An 18,787-nucleotide genomic window follows, 5' to 3' on the forward strand; every position below is an offset into this window, starting at 1 on the left:
TATGTATATCATTGTAACAATACAGTTAAATACAATTTAGTGTAATACAATAGATGTATCTGTGACAACTTGCATTTACATAGTGGAATGAAGGAACTGCTTCAAGACACTTTTTCTTTTATGTGCTGTCAAATCCTCTCTTTGAAGGAACCAACAATAGTCACTCATCATAGATGGATCCCATTTTCCTTTCTAACGCTGCTCCATCTGCAAAATGTCCTGGTGGAAGCGTTCACCTTCTTCGTCGCTCACATCACCCAGATTGTTAGGGAGAAATTTGAAATGGGAATGCAGGAAGTGGATTTTGAGAGACATCCTGCAACCCAATGCCTTGTAATTTTTCAAGAAGTGTTTGCACTTGTTTTTCACTATCTTCTTGTTTCTTGTTGCCAAGGAATCCTTTCACAACAGCTTTAAATGAATCCCATGCTGCAAATTCCTTGGGGAAAGTTTTTCTAAAAAAAGGCTATCATTTAACAATTTTCTAATTTGTGGTTCAATGAAAATTCCTTCTTTTAATTTTGCATCATTCACTGCAGGAAAAATTGAACGTAAATATTTAAAACAGTCTCCTGTTTTGTCCATACCTTTTACAAAATTTTTCATTAGTCCTAATTTAATATGCAAAGGAGGAAGAAATACTCTGAGAATCGACTAAAGGGGTAAATTTGACATTATCTTGACCTGGCGTGAATTCTTCTCTTACTGGCCATTCTGTACGTATGTAGTGGTGTTGAGTATCACGGCTGTCCCAGAGGCACAGAAAACAAGGATATTTGGTAAATCCACTCTGCATGCCAAGTAGAAGACCAATTACTTTAAGGCCTCCGCATATATGCCAACGGTATTTCTCGTATTTAATTGCTTCAAGAATATGGCACATATTTTCGTAAGTTTCCTTCATTGCTACAGGCACAGAAGGAAATTTATTACCATTATGTAACAAAACTGCCTTTAAACTAACTTTAGATGCATCAATAAATAAACACCATTCCTCAGAATTATGTTGCATACCTAACTTTAACATCAGACCACCTACATCATTGCATGCACAAACTCAAGAATCTGTAATGTTGAAAAATGGCAATAAATCGTAATTTCTGTTTCTGTACACTGAAACCTTTGTACCTTTATTAAGCAACTTCCATTCTTGAAGCCGAGAACCTAGAAGCTCTACAGACTGTTTAGATACGTACAAATCACGTACCAGATCCTTAAGTTCCTCTTGTGTAATGAGACGAGACCCTTCTTCTGGAACATAGGTGTCATCGTTTGAGGTACAAGGATACAGCTCCATATCATCATCAGCTGGCCCAATCAAATCTGGCAATGTAGAAGGTGGCACTGGAACGGATATGTTGTAGCCATGCGGTATGGGCCTCATTGCGGAAGGGAGGTTTGGATATTGAATACACCTCTTGTTTTTAGATGAAAAACCACTCCCATTTGTTAAGCAGTAACAGTCATCGGTATAGTTTTTCGGTTTACGCCAAACCATTGGAACACCAAATGACAAGTGATCTTTCTTGCCCTTTAACCACTGAGTCAGTCTTGCGTTACAATTTGTAGGGACCACGTGAGGTGCCCAAGCACGATCCTGATCCCCAACAGCACAGCCTAAAATACAACTTATATGCTGACCTCAGTAGTTCGGAAATCGAACGCCTACGATTTTTTGGTGTAAATTCACCGCAAACATAACAAAATATATTTGGTGAATTTTTACAACTACGCCTTTGTTTCTTCATATTCGAACACTGATCGCTGCCACACACGGTAAAACACTCTACCTCGGCAGAAGACTATGACTCGCCTGGGATAGCAGGCACCCCGAATGACACGCGTTTGTTTAATCTAACGCAGCACCAAACAATGCTTCCTTCCTACCTTCTTTCCCACTGGTTGTTGGTGCGTGAAAATGATAACTTTTAACAATGCTTATTTAAAATATATACAAATAACAAAGGGAATACGATAACTTTGGAAACAAACACATCTGTTGTATGAAAACCTAATTAACATTTACTTTATGGATGAAAAATAAGATCAATCAAGAACTCGCAAACCTTACGTGATGTGAAAAAAAACTAATTACGTTTTTGAAATCAGCATCACCGAATTAGTAAAGTGCACCATGTTTCTTCAGTGTACATTTTTCATTGTTGACATGTGATTAAACAAAGAAACACCAATAAACACACTTGCAAGGACACTTTAGTTTCAACATGCATGACCTCTATAAATATAGATGAAATATATTAGTGGATAATATCATTGTTGTTCTTATATTAAGATTAATTTCTCCACACTGAACAATAAATATATTGAATGTATTATAACTGTGTTGAAATTAAATTCATGTTATTTACATCAAATTAGAATTAGATATGCAGTGTGCTATTATACAATTGCAGAATAATTTTGTAATAATATGACTGTATTGTCACATTGTTACAGGGTGGATGTTGAAATGTGTTGTTCAATGTTTCTGATAATTTTGTGAAGTTTTAGCTTTTGTTGTTGTCTGAAGAAATATTTCTGTTGCCAATGAATGTATTAATATTGTAACATATTATTGGAAGAACATGTGGAATCACTTTTGTTAATTCTTAATGTGAGAGAGTTGCTGAAAACCAATGTAAATAGAAGACTTAGTGTTTTCATAACTACATATTTTTGTATATTGTAATATATTTGTTTGAGGAATGTGTACTTCATATGCTAATAAAATCATAAACTTTCAAAAAATGTAAAATATTTGATTCATGCTTGAGAGATGGATAGTTTAGAGTCTGTAGAAGAATTTCTCCTTATCGCAGTCATCTTTTTTCTAGTGTATAATCAAAATGTAATTCCATTGTTCATATACCTCCTTTGTGATGTGATTTTATTTTAGTTATTTTTTTCCACTTTTGACTAATTGCAATAATGAGAATGAGAGATGATAGAATGAAATTGATAAAGAGACACTCTTAAAGAACACTTATGCCCAAGCTGGAATTTGAACTGAGGACTCTTAGCATGTTGTGCTAACCACCCTGCCTATGAGGTTGGCACAACTCCTTTTGGTGAAGAGTAGAAACAAACCATCACATGGTCATATGTGGTGTAGTTGTAAGTCACCGAAAAGTAAAAAGTAAATGCCAAATAAGTTCATAACATAAAATGTTATTGTAGATTAGGCACACACAGGAGATGTACTACGTAGAAATTTTCGGCGGAAAATGCAGGCTCTACCAGAACTCAAACCCGGGTCTCTGGCACACCGTGCCATTTTTTTCTTCTTTTTATAAATGAAAGCCCCTAAGCCGAAGTTTCCCCCATCACACTTCATTCACTCATATCATTTCACTCAATTCTATTTCAGGACTCTTCAGGACAGACAATCACAAACATCCATGTCCGAGCCAGGATTCGAACCCGGGACCCCTGTCGTCGTAGTGCGATGTGCTGACCACTTTGCCACGGTGGCCAACTGCCATTGCTCTAACCACTGAGCTACCAAGCCGGCCCGGCCTTGCCTGATAGCGAAGAGTGATAAAATGTTATGTCCTAAACATTCTCATTGTACTCGTATTAGGAAATATAAATAACTGATTATACATATTTACTTTCCAGTTCACACATGTATTCAACGTTTAAGCATGACCAAAGAATTTGCAGGTTGAACCAACATACATTTTTTAACCATTAGAAGCCCAGGGTTTTTTTCCTGGTATTTGCGGTAATGCCCAAGATGTTTTCAGCAAGAAATTTAAAAGCATGTAATGTTTTAAATGAAGTTAATATCTCGGAAACTAAGAATGATAGTTTTACAAATCATAACTTGTTTCGTTCAGTATGGAATAGACATTTTTTATTTACCCAGTAGAAGAAGAAAGTTTTTTTTTTTTTTTTTTTTTTAAAAATATGTAATTCAGCTAACTACAGAATACCATTAGTCAGAATTGAAGTACAGAAAGTAATTTTCTGAAAATCCATGGGAAAAAAGTATTTCAAAAGTTAGCTTAACAGTATTGAGTGTTAGTGACATAGTATCATGCAATGTTCATTTGATATTATCCACTGCCTAGTGCTTTGCTTTGACTTATTCTATCGTTACATTTTGAGAGAATATCTCCTCCCTCTGAGTGCGCTAACCAGTACATAACACTTATTTGTCTCTTAAGCCTGAATCACACGGAACTGGATTTCCAGTAGGAATGCCCTAGTTACCGCTGGTCTAGCTACCCATTTGCTAGTTTTTGCCTCACACGATACTTGTTGTCGTACTTGTTGATAGACGAGTGAAAATGTAATGGCGGCCGCGTGAAATGTAAACAATATATCACTTCACATTTTTAAAAGCCAATAACTATTGATCCGAGAGTAATAATGTCTCGTATAAAACGTTATTAGGTATAAAACAATGGCGCTGCTAAAATACATACTTTATAACGGTTACTGTACACGTATGGAACAATATTTTAGTTTCAATTGTAAACAAATACCATGCACTCAGCATAGATGGTGTAATTCATAGCATTCAATTTGAAGAATGTTGTGCTTTTATCAAAAATTAAAGAAGAAAAGTATGGACTGGAGATTGGCTCAAAAAAAACAAACTAGTATGCATATCAATATATTCATACATGAGATTCGCAGAATTCATTCACAAATTTAAAAAAAAATCAAACATGAATTTAATACACTTGTAATAATAAAGATTTTCATTTTCGGCTAATGTTATTTGTGACGTACAGATCTCATCGCTTTGCATAAATACCTAAATATTAATGAACTGAACACGAATGCACCGCACGTCATCATCTCGTTGCTAACAAAAACAACCAACACTCTGAAAGCACAGACAAAAAAAACTCCCTTTTGGAAAGTCACAGATTATCTTAACATGCCCAAACTTTGCTCTGATTGGCTGTTCCACAGTATCTAGTCGAGGAAAGCCAGTAGCAATTAGAACATGTTCTATTCCTCAAAACCAGTCAAGCAGTCAGCCAGGCGGCCATGATTTCTACCTAGAAAGTGAGTTCAGCGCCAACTAGGGCATTCCTACTAGAAATGCAGTTCCATGTGATAGGGGCTTTACTTGAATAGTGTAGGTAAAGTGTAACCCACAATACAAAATTTTGCAGGAAGTGTTAAGTGTGTGTGATTGTCAACGATCTGAACTAACTATTAAGAACTATTAGAATCTCCAAGGTTTAATGTATCAAATCAGAGGGAGAGGGGCACACTCTCTCCAGTATGCTGACTGTAATGATAAATGGTGCAGTAGCAGTTGCTTTCTTTTGTACCAAATGTCATGCATTAACTTTACAGCTGTCACAATCTTTCCTTCTGGCAGAGAAAAATTATACAGTCCTGTCATTAGGAATGGCAAGTAAAATCAACCAACCAATGCTATTTATTTTCCTGTAGTTTACGGTTACTACAAGCATAAGAAATCAGTTCATTAATATTTAGGTATTTATGCAAAGCAATGAGATGTGTATGTGACAAATAAAATTAGCTGAAAATGAAAATCTTTATTATTACAAGTGTATTAAATTCAGGTTTGATTTTTTTTTTAAATTTGTGAATGAATTCTGCGAATGTCATGTATGAATATATTGATATGCATACCAGTTTTTTTTTTGAGCCAATCTCCAGTCCATACTTTTCTTCTTTAATTTCTGATAGAAGCACAACATTCTTCAAATTGAATAACATCTTATAAAATGTTATTAGGTATAAAACAATGGCACTGCTAAAATACATATTTTATAACGGTTACTGTACTCATATGGAACAATATTTTAGTTGTTTCAATTGTAAACAAATACCATGCACTCAGCATAGATGGTGTAATTCATAGCATTCAATTTGAAGAATGTTGTGCTTTTATCAAAAATTAAAGAAGAAAAGTATGGACTAGAGATTGGCTTAAAAAAAATGGTACAGTTTTTCATTGTGACGTTTCAGGAGAACACACGTCAAAAAACAAGTCACAAGAAAACTAAAGGATAACAGACAAAGATGAAAAATCTGTTGAAAAGAAATTTGTGTGCATTCCATTCCACAAGGGAGTCTCACATAAAATTGCCAAAATTATTAGAAGTTTTAATTTCAAAATTGTTTTTAGATCACCAAGAAGTTTGGACTGTACATTTAATGAATTCAAAATGAGAAACTCTCTACCAGATGTGGAAACCACAGGAATATATAATATACGTTGTTCATGTTCAAAGGATTATGTAGGACAAACAGCAAGGAAAATGGCGATAAGATGGCACGAACACGATTTGGACATTATAAATCTAAACCCAAGAACAGGTTTGTCAGCTCACATCATCGAAGAGAAGCATTTGATTAAAAATAGAAGGGTTTTAAAAAGATTGACGGGAAACATAGAGTTGAATGTCTGGGAAGCTTTGATCATTGCAGAAGAACACTGGAATAAATTAAATAATGAAAATGGTAACATAGATCCAGTATGGAGTTTTCTTTTTCACAAATGGAGTAAGCCACCATCTTTAAAATTGAATGTAACAGAAAACATCAAGAGACTTTGTGAAAACAATGATGAATTTGAATTACCTGATGATATTTGGGATTCATAATTTTAAATTAAAAAATATTGTGATCAAAATTTTTTTATCTGAAATAAAATAAAACATTCTGCTTCTTTTCACAGTTAAGTTGCTATATTACAACAATGTAACATTGACAACATCCATTATAGAACGGATTCTTTTTGTTTAAAAAATTGCTAACCATTGTTATAACTGTATCTTTAGTCAAAATGAAAATAAATGTCTGATGAAGGGAGTGTGTGTTCTCCTGAAACGTCACAACGAAAAACTGTTTTCTTATGCTTGTAATAACCGTAAACTACAGGAAAATAATTCTACAATGCAAGCAATGCATACATACAAGAAAAACAATGCTATTTAGTTTAAATTTTACTCTTGATAATAATTTTGGTAAAGCGTTACCCCCACACTCCCTATACGCCTTCCTTCATGGCGTGGTGCTAAGCACAGGGGAGCACTTTACCTTTTTTTTTTTTAGGTGAAACCAAACCAATTACTGAGTATTTTTCAGCTTTCATGTTTAACATTACATTTTTACATTATCTATACTGTTTTGCCACTTTATGCAAAGGAAGGCTAATCGGGACTAGAGCCCTGATTATCTCACAAGTGTGAGCTGTTCTACTTTGGTATTTTATTTGCAAGGTCAAATCTTCATTATAAGTTTCCACTACATCTTGAATTAGCGATTCCAGTTGTTTTGATAGAATTATCCTATATTAAATGAAAAAAGCAAATTGAATGCATGTTTCTAACTTTTAGTGGAAGGAGTACAATGCCATTATTCTAACATAAGCCATATGGGAAAGGAAACCTATTTCTAGGCTGATATACAGTAAAACCACATTAATCTGGACTAATGGGGGCGATAAGTTGACCGGTTTAACAAAAGTCTGGATTAACTGGAATAACCTAAAAGAACAGTAGAAAGTGCATTAAAACTCTGTTTATAGCAACAAAACACGTTTATTATGGTGTATTTGAAGGGCATAGGCCTAAATACACTATACAGTACAGTAAAATATAAAGCAATATGACAACACAGTACGTACATACGCGATACCCATATTATGATGATGTGTCCGATGGACCTGGCTCTGGATCACTCGAAACTGTTGCTCTGAAAGTTGATTGTTGACTTCTAGCCACATTTAAAACCTTGCATAATGCTTCTTTTTTTTTCCTTTTGCCTGTCCGGATTAAGCGAAGTCTGGATTAACTAGGTTTTACTGTATTTATAAGTATGTGCAGATTTTCTTGTACATTTTTACATAACATTAATTTTTTTACATTATCTATACTATTTTGTCACCACACAGAATACGTTTTTGGTTCCTGCGACTCATGACAAAACATTAAGAAGAAGAGCATGGCACTACAGTATCAGGTGGCTGATTACTGGGAATTCTGCATGATTTATCGGCTCCTGGAATTATGTATGAATTTTTCTCCGTAAATGTGAAAAATTGCAACTTTTATTAATCCACATCCCATTGAATTTAAATGTATGTATAAATGCCCTGAGGCAAGTTTTTCACAGTTAAGCTATTAATTTTATCGAGAAGGAAAATAAAGCTGCTTGGAAAATAAATCTGAATTCTCTCAGTCCTTTTAGTTTACTTTATAAGTGTCCTTTGCAGAACAATCTCTCTGACAGACGAAAGATTATCTTGAAGTTGATTAGTTAAATTCGAGTTTGAAATTATTATACAATTAACAATTTTTCATACATTAGTACATCGCGTAACATTTGTAACTTGTATTTGCACAAGTTTTAAGCATCTTCTGGGTATGTGAAATGGTAAATGTAGACTTTGCACCTTAAATTAAATATTTTAAATATTGAAGATACCATTTAATTGAATTGGACTAGAATTTTTGGATACATTGGAATCACACAGATCCTTTATATTGTTAATATACAGAGGATGGACAAAAATATGGAAACACCTGCAGAAATGCACATTACCTTTATTAGGATCGAGTAGGACCACCTTTGGCACGCAGAACGTCCTGCAGTCGACGTGAAATGGACAAATACAGGTCGCGTATGATTGTCAAAGGGATGTTGTACCATTCTTCCTCCAAAGCAGCTGCAAGTTGTTGTAGAGACGATGGTGGTGGGTAGCGGCCTCGCACCTTGGTCTCCAAAACCGACCACACGGGCTCAATAATATTGAGGTCTGGCAATTGTGGAGGCCATGGCAGATGTGACACTGCATCTTTGTGCTCATCAAACCAGTCCTGGACGATGTGAGCTGCATGAACAGGGGCTCTGTCATCTTGAAACACGGCATCGCCATCTGGGAACAAAGTTTGCACCATGGGATGCAGTTGGTCACTCAAAATGGTTACGTAGTCCCTGGTAGTGACATGTCCATGCAGGGTGATGATGGGTCCGGCAGAATACCAGGAGATGGCTGCCCAAATCATCACTGAACCACCGCCATGCTTCACTCTCGGTAACAGACAGTCTGTATCGTACGCTTGTGCTGGCGTTCTCCACACGTACACTCGGCCAGCAGTTGGAAACAATATAAAGGAAGGATGACTCATCCGACCAAATTACAGTCTTCCACTGCTCCATTGTCCAGTTTTTATGGGCGTTGCACCACTGTCTCCATCTAGCAGCATGGTCAACAGTCACGAGTGGTTTGGGAATTGCAGATCTGCCATGAATACCCTGCTTGTGGAGTTCTCTTCTGACTGTTTTGACGCTAACAGGGTTTGTAAGCACTGTATTCAGCTCAGCAGTGACTTTTGGAGCCGTGGTGATCTTCTGCTTGGTCACAATCCTACCCAATGTGCGTCTGTTTCTGTCACGCAACACACACTTGCGTCCATGCTGGTGCTTCGCTGATGTGTTTTTTCGGGAAGTCTCGTAGGCAGTCATGATCTTCGAGACTATGCCTCTTGATACACCAAACATTTCCGCTACTTTCGTCACGGAAGCTCCCACCATACGCGCACCCACAATTTGCCCTCTTTTAAACTCTGTCAGCTCAGACATGATTCACGATAACCTGCATGGACCGGTCGCTGAACTGTAACTGGCCCATCTGTCAGGTAGGCCAGGATGTATACCTTGCAGGAAGTGCCAGTGACCACAGCGCCACCTACCATTCAGACGAAAATCTTGTTTGAAATGGCTACCTGTTTTATACCAGGTGTTTCCATATTTTTGTCCATCCCCTGTATCTCTCTGTGTGTATGTGTGGTGTGAGCGGTAATCTGTAAGGTTGAAGCAGGGAAAGCATCTTGCTTGAATTTTTGAAGAGTTCGCCTTGATAACTGGGAATTATGCATGAATTTTATCATGATCCTTGAGTGGCCACCCTGAGTATACACCGTAATAGTTACTTGACTTGCTGGAAAAATATAATAATGATGATTATATTAGAAATTGAAAACATATGATTTACCCTTTGTCAAATATTGGTACTTAAACAGAAGGGTAAGTATGAATCACTGTGACAATGAAAGGGAAGAATTAATCAAGTTTCATAATCCATTTCTTACATTAATTCCTAATAAGACAGCAAGTGCCATGGTTGACCAATGGTTGAAATGACAAGTTTTCAGGTGGTATGGCTTCAAAATTCGATGTCATAACCTGTTGGATGTTCATAAAAGTATGTAATTTTTGCAGAACCTTCACTTTTGTGAATAGGAAATAGTCTTAGAGGGATAAATTTGGCCGAGTAGAGAGGATGATCAACACACTTTTATTTGTGGGCCGGCTTGGAATACCTGGTCAATCACTTCCAACTGGCACTGTACATTATTGTGGAGCAGTAACCAATTGTCCGATTCAGGATACTACGGTTGGACCTACTGTTCTCTTTCACAACCATTCAGTGCATGACAACAGTAACAGCCAATCAATTACCATTTCAACCTCTGGAACAAGTAAACTATGAATAATGCTCTTGCTTTGTTTTCACCCTTGACTTTGAGAGCTGCATTTTCTTGTTTTTTAGTAAATTTAGCAACTTTCAGGACATTAGTGAAAATTCACAGTTCATCCTCCACATCAATGGAAATCAAGAAATGTTTATTCCTGTGAGGAGTTTTCAGGATGCCATTCATGAAACTTGATGTTCCCTCGCTGTTTCACAGTGATTACATGACGACACCCTTACATCACCTTCACAACATGATGGCATAACTCCCAACATGAGGTGTTGCCAGGTTGCATATGATTGACTACACTACACCATGAACATGTTACTTCACATATAGAATGTATGCGTGGTACAACCCAAAAATCTGTCTCATTACTTTGTTGTCATACTGTGTACATATGATTTTTTCATGCATGATTTTCACAATGTGTACATACAGTGCTTTTTTGATATGAGGAAACAATTCCCCAGAAAGTATTTTCTTCAATTTTAGTATGCAGCAGCAATAGAAACATTTTTTTAAATGTATTCATGCATGAAGCACTTTTTCTCACAAAGAAGAAAATATACTGAAAAACAAAGGAGCAGCAGCTAAAATCAGTATCTCATTGATGGAAGAAGTTGATATACACAATAATAACCCATAGGATAACAGCTCTTGAGGGCCAGGGCCTATCTACCAACTACTGGCCTCATTCCCACTTCCCCCAGCAGAGGTGGGAGATCATTCAACCACTTATGGGGTGATGTGTGATCAGCATGAAAAACCTCCAATCATTCTTGTAGATTTCCATGACCAGGTTACACTACTCGTCCTTAGCTTCCAATCTTTCACGATGATTCCATACTATCAAGAGAAAAGTTGATACCCATTCCCCCAGGAGACTCAAATCAGATTGTGTCCTGTAGCCTGAGCCCAAAGCCTGACGCCTTACACTCCAAAGTCTGATTCCATTGTTCAAGCTAAGACTACAAAGGGAAGCACACCTAAGGACAACACCACAGAGGATTTTCCTCATGCCAGACCATTGTTAGCTTGCAATGAAGATCTGGAGTGTACTATGTGGAAGATATGCTGACGTCAGGTGCCCTACTTAAGTTTATCCCTTACACTTTTTAATGTGGCTATTCTTTATTTCACATTAACATTAATTTGCATAACCCATACTCTTATTATATGCTTGACACACATTCATGATAAATGAATGTGAAAACCTTTTTGAGAATAGTCTTAATGTAGGTAAAATATAGCTATTTGTACTACCCCCATTCACACACCTCTGAACCAGGGCCTGCCTATATTTGACTCTAAAATCCCACAAAAAGATGGGTGATGATTACATGAAACAAAGAACAAACATACTGTTTCACCAAACTTATTCAAAAACTAAATATGCTGACCAAGGCAGTAATTTATTTTATTAAAAACATAAACTAACGTAACGTTTCAACCTTCTAGCAAGGTCTTCTTCAGACTCTGCTATCTAGATATATTGATGAAAAGGAAAAGAGGACAAGAAATTGAAACCGCTTGGCATCAGAAGAAGTGTGCAGCAGGGGTATTCTGCCACAAAAGAAGTGATGTAAGTGAGGTGACAAAAATAAATTTTATAAAGAATATGGAGGACAGAATCAAGAAAATATGCATGAAAGAATGTGAAAAAGAAGGCAAAATAAATAGCCTATGGAAACAGCTGGAAAAGAATGGCTATGAGAAGCAGGATAGACTGGACATAAACAGAAGAAGTAAGAAAACGGGCAGGGGAGAATTGGAAGAGAAAGAAAAAGAGGAGAGAAGGTTTGGAATAAGGAGTATGGGGAAGACCACAGAAAAGATATGCAAAGTGCTTAGGAAAGCAGGAATTAAAACTTACAGGAAGGGAGGGAGAAGCATCTTAGGAATAGCGAGGAATGCTAACAAGATAAAGGAAAACAGAGAAGAGGAAGAAGAAGGGATTATCTACGAAGTAAAATGTAAAGAATGTCAGAGTGTGTACATAGGAGAAACGAAAAAAAGGCTGGAAGACAGGTTGAAACAACATAGGGATGATGTACGACTTAAGAGAGAGAGAAATGCAATATTTAAACACACGAGAGAAACAGGACATGACATAGAGTGGGATGAGGCTAAGCAGATAGGAAGGGAGAAGAGAATGCTAGTGAGAAAATGGAAGGAAGCCAAGGAAATAGAGAAGAAAGGCGAAGAAGACACAATGAACTGGAATGGGGGACTGAAGTTAAACAAAGAATGGAAGATGATGTTGGAAAGAGTGGAAAGGACAAGAGAAAAAGAGGAGAGGAGAAGGAAGAAAAATGAAGGGAAAAGAGCGTGAGATTAAAAAGTCCAACCCCATTCTATTTGGAAGTAATTGTGTTTAGCCTTTTAGGTGAAAGTAAAGTTGGAAAGTGAAAGTCATCTGCTAGAAAGTTCCAAACAACTTTCTAAATAGTCTGGAGGGAGTAATGATTGTGTATATTTATTACGCTTTTTGTTGTATCTGGTTACTTTTGTACTTGATACAGAGTCTGATGAAGACCTTGCTAGAAGGTTGAAACGTTACGTTAGTTTATGTTTTTAATAAAATAAATTACTGCCTTGGTCAGCATATTTAGTTTTTCATAATCATGGAAACAAGGCTTAATGGAGTTATAATCAAACTTATTCATTAAAAAATCCACATTTGCATCCAGAACTGCTTGCAAGTTAATGCATACATCCAGAAAAAACTGCTGTTAATGAAGTATAACTTCCATTTTTCACATAGTTACCTTGTAGCTTTGACTTTATTATGATAGAAAATTTGTTTGCTGTTATTTTGAAGTTCTTGGATACATTGCTTCAATTGAAAATTTGGGTGTGTCATCACTTAGGCCATTTCACACCTGTCACATTATATGGGGACCAGCTTCGCACCAGCCTCATGTGTCTGAGGAGTAAAAATATTCTTACCTGGGTAAAAAACTGAGGCTATAAAGGGGAGGGGCATTCAGCACATAAATAAGGACAAAACAGAGGACAACACACACACACACACACAGCCCTACACACAATTATACTGCCGTACGTCCAGTCACCAGAGCCTCATTAGTCTAATGTGCAGTCCAGGGTGTACTAAGTGGAAGTGAGGTTGACATTTGGGTGTACTAATGGAAGGGTCACCCCCTTACGCCCCAGTTCTTGCATAGTGTCTTCATTTGTTATGTAACACCTAATATTCTGTAAGGTATTAGCAGTTTACATTAATATTCTTGATTTTTGAAGTTTCACCTGAAATATTACTGAAATGTATGTGCTTCCTAATGATCTCATTTTTTTCTTTCAGTAACCTGTTATTGGATTGATATGAACAAAACAGAAAACTGTGGATGACAAAATTTCATCTTGGATGTACTTTTGCAATCCTTTTAATGTTAATGGACATAAGCAGAAGCAGAAAACTTGTCACAGGTCAGTTTCACAATTGATAGTACTAAAAGTTCCAAATCTACCAATTGCAGAGGTGAAAGTGGCTGATTTTTTTTTTGGGGGGGAGCACAAGAAACATTTTTTTTTACCATGGCATTTTGGTTGGTAAAATTTAAGTTTTTATTTTTCCCCAGCTCAGTAAACCTACATCAGTACACACTTTTTGACACCATTCTTCTTGTTATACAGGTTTTGTTTTTTCTCTGATGCAAATACACCCTTTTATGAATTTTAGAAACAACTTTCACAAAGCAATTTGTATGTGAACCTAAGGTGCAAGGACTATAGCTAAACCAATCCTGATTCAATATCCAGGATCCCACTTTATACTGTATGTCTGGTCCTGATTATCCTTTCTGTGCATAAAGCAACAAATCAATCAATCATTCAATCAGTGACTCAATATCCACTACTACCAATGCTTGAGCACTGAAACAATTAGTTTAGTCCATTTCGGTTATGCTACATCAATTGACTACAGTTTTTGTTTATTTTAAATTCAAAGAATTTAATTGGATAAGTAGGCTGTTATTAATCATGCAATATTTTAACAATACTGGCACAAAAGAAATGATATTTTTCCATGGTACATAATTTTTAGGATAATTAGACTCCTGAAAAGTATCGGCTGGTATCTGTGAGTCCTTTATTTTTACAAACTTTGTGAAAACAATGATGAATTTGAATTACCTGATGATATTTGGGATTCATAATTAAATAATAATAATAATAATAATAATCTGAAATAAAAATAAAACAGACTGCTTCTTTTCACAGTTATGTTGCTATATTACAACAATGTAACATTGACAACATCCATTATAGAACGGATTCTTTTTGTTTAAAAAATTAGTAACCATTGTTATAACTGTATCTTTAGTCAAAATGAAAATAAATGTCTGATGAAAGGAGTGTGTGTTCTCCTGAAACGTCACAAAGAAAAAACTGTTTTCTTATGCTTGTAATAACCATAAATTACAGGAAAATTATTCTACAATGCAAGCAATGCGTACATACAAGAAAAACTATCTGCGATTACATTTTGAACCAATCCTTTCTGATATCAGTACCACTGGAATTGGTTCAGTTCTAGTATGGACACACTGTGTGTGTACATGATCGTGAAATGAGGAAGACAAAACTTAAAATACAGCACATTACGAGCTATGGTAATAAATTCTACCTGAAAAATGGAAAAATTCTCTATCTGAAATTCAGATTGCCTCAGAAATCCAACTCGAGTTTTTAATTTTCTGGATATCTTTGACCGTCTGTAATGTGAAAGCAAGATGTGCTTGGATTAAGGTTGTCTGAGTAAGTGTGTGTGTAACATTGAGAACAAAATTCTTGATCATACTTGTCATTTGTTTGTTCATTAGAAAAAGAAGCAATCGTAAACACAAAACAACATAAAGTACTTAGTGTTTTATAAAAAGTAGCAGCGATTGCATGCCAAAAGTGAGGGGCAAGGACAATTTACTTTCTTTTGTTAGAGAATGCTTAGCATTATGAGGCCATACCTCAGGGGCAAAAGTATAGCAAAAATTGGGGGAGGAATCTCCTCCTAATCTAGAACATTTTTTTTCCAAATTTAATATTTGAATGGGAGGATTCAAAAAATTAAGAGGAGAAATACCATGAAGCAAAAACAATGGCTCCAGAGCTGCTCGTTTTAAAGTTTTTTCCAGCATTAACTGTGGGTAAAATTATGCTTACATTTTTCTATGCACAATTACATTCATGTATTCCTTATAAGTTGTGTGAATTTTTCCTCTTAAAAACAAGAGTGTTGCATCCTTGACAGTATTTGGACAGCTTGGAAATTGTACCACAACTCTTTTTCTTCTTCTTCTATCCAACCTAACCTAACCTCACATTGTCTGTGTTCACACTAATGATGTCACGTCACGTCAGCCAATCTGATTGCTTAAAACTGTAGTGGGAGCAATCACTACCTGTTTGAAATATCAGACAATCAGAGAAGTTTCAATCTTGATGATGTCACCTTGATGAGAAGTAAAAGGAAAATATTCCAAGCTGCACAAGTTAGAGAACAATGAGAAAACAGTGTGCAACAGAAAATGGATACACTACAGAGAAATATGTACTCCATGCCATAATGTTCACCATGGCCTCACAATAAATGTGCAAAGTGCATGGAATATTTTCCTTTTACGTCTCATAATTTTTATGAGAAGAATACCAGCATTGGTTCAAATACAGAGTGGCTACTCAACAGAAATTCTGCATGAATTTTTTCTCCCTAGACGTGAAAATTTGTAACTTTTATTAATCCAAATCCCATTGATTTTATACATATTTATAAATGACCTGAGGCAAGTTTTTCACAGTTTACATTTTATTTTTATCGAGGAAGGAAAAGAAAGTTGCATGGAAAATAAAACAGTTCTCCCAATATGTTTATTTCATTGGTGTTCTTTGCAGAACAATCTATGTCACAGACGGAAGATTATTGCAATATATATCTTGAAGTTTATTAAGTAATTTTAAGTTTGAAATTCTCATACAATACAATTTTTCGCAGATTAGTGTATATCCCATAACATTTGTGACTTGTGTTTGTAGATGTATTTCAAGTCTGAGTATGTGAAGTGGCAAATGTAAACTCTGCCTGTTAAATTAAGTGCTTTAAATATGAGGGGTGTCCCATAAGTAGCGACCCTAACCTAGAAGGGAACAGGATGGGACCACAATAGCGACCTATTTTTCTACGTAGTCTCCCTGCAGGTCCACACACTTTTGCCAACGCTTCTGCAGTGTTTTTATCCTGGTCTAATAAAAGCTTTCCTCAAGGCTTGCAAAATAGTCACCCACAGCACTGATGACGTCATCATCACACTGATAAGGCACACTGCCCAAAGCTTTTTTTCAGGTTAGGGAAGAGATGAAAGTCTGATGGAGCAAGATTGGGTGAGTAAGGGGGATGTTCCAACAATTTGAACCCACTATCACGGATGGTTGCCATCACAAGAAGTGATGTGTGAACACGTGCATTGTCCTGATGCAGAATCACCCCTTTAGAGAGCTTTCCCCGTCGCTTAGTCTTCAAAACACCCTATAATTGCCTCACCAGGGAAGCATAGTGCTCTCTGATCATGGTGTTTATTTTTCGGAGATGATCAACCAACAAAACACCCTTAGAGTCCCAGAAGACTGTCCTCATTACTTTCCCAGCAGAGGAGCCGGACTTTGCCTTCTTTGGGGTGGGGGAGCTGGGGTGTTTCCACTGTTTTGATGCCTGTTTTGGCTCCAGTACATAGTGATGAGCCCAGGTTTCATCAACAGTCACAAGTCGTTCAACAAATCTGTCTGGATCGGCCTGGAACAACTCAAGATTTCGTTCTGAGATCATGCATCTTGTCAACTTTTGTTCACTTGTCAGAAGTTTTGGAACCCAATTCGCAGAAACCTTTTTAATCGCCAACTGGTCATGCACAATGCGTTCCACTGTTGATTTGGACATCTTCAGTTCCTCTTCAATATATCGCACAGTCACACATCTGTCTGCAAGAATATCTTGTGCACTTTCTCTACATTTTCTTGTGTCACCATCTCCACTTGCCTGCCTGGGCGAGGGTCATCTTCCACACTTACTCACCCCCGCTTCAATTCGGCTATCCATCTCTTCACTGTGGCAGAGGATGGAGCATCCTCTCCTAATGTTGTCACCATATCCTCATGGATTTCCTTGGAACTCAACCTCTTTATCAACAGATACTTGATCATTGCTCGTATCTCTTCTCTCTTCATTTTTCTGACGTTACGCACTTAGCACACTTCTAGCTCCTGCAAAGACTAATAGGATGGTTAGAACTGGACACCGTTTCGCATATACACTTACAAAGAATTGGTATTTCAAATTCCCCAAATTATTTTCAGTTTGAACTATGGGAACCCTATCAGGCTCACTACTTATGGGACACCCCTCGTATATATTATATACCATTTAATTTAATTGAATCAGAATTTTTGGATACATTGGAATCACACAGACCCTTTATATCGGTAATGTATTTTTGTGGGTATGTGTTTGGATGGTGATAGGCAGTAACATAATAGAGAAAATATCTGCTTGTACCCCTTGAATTTTGGTAAAGTTCAACTTGAAAACCGGGAATTATACTTGAATTTTATCATTGTCCCAGAGTGGCCACCCTGAAATATCAGATATATTACCACAAAGTATCACAGTATTTAAATGATACAAACAAAACGTTCATTACAATGATAGCTGTAACAAAATAATATTGAGGAATAGTTATTAATCTACAAACAGGTAATGAGAAAAACAAATTGGAACAGCCTGTCTGTCTTTCCCTTCACTCAAAACTGTCAGTCATGTTCTTCTTCTGCACCCATGTCAGATCACAACAATATTGTGTTGTAGAGTTTATTCTATTCATTTGGAATGTGTACTATCTTGGCAATGTCCTCGAGGTGGTTTGGTTTGAAACTTAACCATCATAGGCTAGGACTGTACACAGAACTATGTCCCCATGACCTTTGGACATGTTAAAATGTCACTGAACCTGAATGCATTAACAAACACTTTCTGATATTTCTTGTAGATAAGTTTTCTATACTGGCAAAAAAAAGTTCATGTACGTTGTTACATGTTAAACCATTAATGTGAAACCTTAGTAGAAAATGCTGAAATAGGTTCGGTAATTTTTGTAACTACATCATTGTTAATACATGTGTGGATATCATGCTTTACTCACAAGTAAGAATATTGGGCAGTTCATTCTTCTCAAAGAGGCATGTCTTATCGAAATATTCCCTTCCTTGAAATGCCATGTAAACTTGGGAAGGCTTTTCTACAC

The 18,787-nt window shown here is 36.5% G+C and overlaps 1 protein-coding gene across 3 annotated transcripts in view; it reads left to right on the plus strand.

The window, feature by feature from the left end:
* The window catches only part of LOC145981069 (uncharacterized), a 76,598-nt gene that overhangs the window by 18,518 nt on the left and 39,293 nt on the right, over nucleotides 1-18,787 (plus strand). For 2 of the 3 annotated variants that reach the window (XM_083114184.1, XM_083114185.1), the window contains one exon: nucleotides 13,801-13,925. The gene's annotated coding sequence lies outside the window, so the exon portion shown is untranslated. Of the gene's footprint in view, nucleotides 1-8,024; nucleotides 8,078-13,800; nucleotides 13,926-18,787 lie in introns of those variants that run through there. The other variant, XM_083114186.1, reaches the window with a different exon arrangement.

The sequence above is a fragment of the Lepisma saccharinum genome, chromosome 28, assembly GCF_977018435.1.
Source record: "Lepisma saccharinum chromosome 28, izLepSacc3.1, whole genome shotgun sequence".
NCBI lineage: Eukaryota > Metazoa > Arthropoda > Insecta > Zygentoma > Lepismatidae > Lepisma > Lepisma saccharinum.